Raw genomic sequence first — 3845 nt, 5'->3', positions numbered from 1 at the left:
TATATATATATATATATATATATATATATATATATAAAGGCCACGACAAATATGCAGTATATATAGAAACTGACGATCGTGAAAAAATTGTTGATGAACTCACAAGTTTCCAAGAAGCACGTTGGGTGTCACCACCAGAAGAAATGCGGAGAATATATGAGTTTAACCCATTCGAAACGCAACCAACAGTATTAACCTAAAATTACATCTTCCAGGGAAACAAGCAGGGAATTTACATTATTTTAAAAAAATAACATAGATATTAACATATTCAAACACAGAAATTACAAGACTTTATATATATCTTAATCAACAATATGTAGTGTGCTACTGGAAGAAGCAAAATCAACAAACTATCGTGAGATCAGACTTGGTAAAGAAAACTATGCTAACCGAGTACATTAGGACATGCTATACAGACTGAGGCTCGCAAATATCTTTATCGAGAATTCACAAAGCATTATGTATGGAACTCACAATAAAAAATATGGACAAAAAGAAAATCCCGAACCGTAATTGATGACATATATATTGTCAAGACAATCACAATTAAATTAAATTTTCCTTAATCTCAAAAAATTAATATACTAAATTAATAGACTCAATATTGTAGCATATCCAAGAGAAGGAGAAAAATATTACGAAAGACAATTGTTGAATCACGTAAGAGGGGCCACTTCATTTAAATTCTTACTCACTGTTAATGGAAAGCAGTGTCAAACATTTAAAGAGGCAACCAAAGAAAGAGGGTTATTAGAATCCGATAACAACATTTCAAAATGTTTACGAGAGGCTGTCACCTTCAAGATGTCGACCGTTCTTCGAAGTTTGTTCGCTACAATATTGGTGCATTGCAACCCAACAGATGTGTGAAGTCTGTGGGACACATATTAAAGTGATATGGTAGAAGACTTTCGAAGGAACAAGAGAAGAACAACTAAGACACAACTACAAGGTACACTGAAAAGTACAAATTTTTACTTGGAATGTATGGGAAAAGTTGTTGCAAAATGTGGTATCCCACAAATAAGTCAAAAATTTCAACAAGCAGAACCACATGAATGTAGAGAAATAATGGAAGATATGAATGTGAATGTTCCAGTTGAAGATATTGCCGCCCAGTCAAAAATGAATCAAGAGCAAGAACAATCTTTCAATACCATTATAGAATGGATGAACTAAGAAACATCAGGTTTGTGCTTTTAAATGGCCCTGGGAAACCGGGAAAACATTCCTGTATCGGGCATTACAGTCAAACGTTAGATCAGAAGGTATGATAGCACTGGCATCTACAACTAGTGGTGTGGCAGTGGCAATATTGCCTGGAGGTCGTTCAACATACTCAAGATTTAACATACAACTACAAGCAAATGAAAAAAATGATAAATATGTCAAAGAAAGGTGGAGGTGCAAAACTCATTAGACTACCCAAAATCATAATATTGGATATAATGGATAAAGATGCACCTTTTGGAGGGAAAGTTATGTTGTTTGGAGGTGACTTCCGACAAGTTCTGCCTGTTGTACAAAAATGGACACGTACGGAGACGGTAGCAGCAAATTTAGTGAGGTCATATTTGTGGCCTTTAATGGAAAAGATACAACTTAATAAAAATATGAGAGCAAAAGCAGATACAAGTTTTAGTGAATTTTTGCTTCGTATTGGTAACGGGGAAGAAACCACCATTAGAGATAATTTAATAGAAGTTCCACATCAAATTATTGTTTAACCAAGCGAAGGTAGTAATCCAGAAGAATCATTGGTCAGGGAAATATTTCCATCGCTTGAAGAGAATTATAAATTGGCACATTATATAATAGAACATGCAATCTTAGCAAGTAGAAATGAATTTGTAGATAACTTGAATGAATTGATGATCAGAAAATTCCCAGCAGAAATAAAAACATACATAAGCTTTGACTCAGCGGAAGATGATACCAACAACTACTATTAAGAAGAATACTATAGAACATTAATACCAAATGGACTTCCGCCGCATAGGTACATTATCACATATATCAACAATAACACATTTGTTTTATTGCTATGTTAGCTCATACCACAAATCAGATTTAAGAAATTGTTACATCGCTCATAAATATTGCTTGATGAATGCTTACATGTTATATTATAGGTTAGTACTCAAAGAAAATGCATCCATAATGATGTTGAGAAATCTGGACCCATCAAATGGTTTGTGCAATGGTACGCGATTGATTTGTAGGTGATTTGACAAGAATGTCATACATGCAGAAATAATAACAGGTGAGTATGCCAAAAAAGTGTTTATTCCAAGAATACATATATCAGCGCCCGAGAATGAAGGTTATCCTTTCCAATTTATTCCAAAACAATTTCTAATACATCTGTGCTTTGCAATTACGATAAATAGGGCACAAGGACATACAATACCAAATATTGGATTGTACCTACAACAACATGTATTCTCACATGGTCAATTGTACGTAGCACTGTCTAGAGGAATATCTATGTCGAAAACAAAAGTATTGGTCATGACTAAACAACCACAGTGGCACACAGGGACATATACGAGAAATATTGTATACAAGGAAGTTCTACGAGAGATTTGATTACTAAATAAGACATTACTTTAGTGCTTATTCCAATATAAAAATATACAATACAATTATTAAATAATATTGAAACATTAACAGGACGATACTCGACTGTAATGTCAAAAAAAACAACCAAGTATAGTTTTAGGATGCTAAAGATGGCATAATGAATATAAAAGTACACAGTGATATTATGTAATACTGTAATAGAGTAACCAAAATCTTAAACATGAAAAAGGATACAAGTACATCACATATGCTGGCACAAACCATATATAACATAAAATCAGAGAGCTTTAACAAACAACACTAATCACTGAAATAGACATGACTTCCATACCTAGCATTGTAAACATTCACTAGCAACTATCTACAGAAAGACACAGCTACTCTCTATACAATCATTAAACTGACAGCCGCAGATTCATCCACAAACACTCAACAAGTATCGCAATTAAGCAACAAATAAACAACAACATCAATAAACAAATAGGCCGGCACATTTATATTCGCTACGCACTTTGACAACCTTAGTATAACAAGCAATCATACGACACTTCGAAAAAACAAAGTAGCAAAATCAACTAATATCATATGAAGATGACACTTCAAATTTTGAAAAAAACATTAAAAAAAAAAAAAAACACATCCAGTTATATGTAAAAGGTAGTCAAATGACCATCAATTGGATCTAGTTCAAAATTAATGCTACAAAATTGACAAACACACTATGTATGACTTTATTAGGACTATTCCAGGTAACAAAATATAGAAAGGAGTTCATAAGGAGAAGAGCCAAAATGGAGCTAAAAACACAAGTTCAAGGAACAAGTAAAAGGCAAGGTCCGTGCCACAAAAAATTGAGCCATACAAATACATTTGCATACAGGTAACCATATCAATACACAACAACCACGTGCAATGCACGTGCAGAAAACCTAGTATAGGAGAATAAGGATGAGTAGTTCCATAAATTATTCTCAATGATCTAATAAAATAATTAAACTCATTTGACTCATATTCACAACCTCTATCATGACCCAATGTTTTTGTTTTTTTACTAAGTAGGTTCTCTTCCCTTTAAATCAAGGAAACTTGTTTACTTTGTTGCATTTAGTCCAAACGACGAATACTTGGGAAGTTGGTCATTCGATAAATAATTTATGGAACAAATCTGTAAAAAATAAAAATATACAACAAAAAGGACACAAAAATTGGATGATCCTATAGAAAGATAAACAGTTACCTCATACTTACTCGACCCCCTC

This window comes from Solanum pennellii, chromosome 7 (assembly GCF_001406875.1).
Source record: "Solanum pennellii chromosome 7, SPENNV200".
NCBI classification, from domain to species: Eukaryota; Viridiplantae; Streptophyta; class Magnoliopsida; order Solanales; family Solanaceae; genus Solanum; species Solanum pennellii.
The sequence above is the reverse complement of the archived record's forward strand: the minus strand, read 5'-3'. Positions refer to the sequence as shown.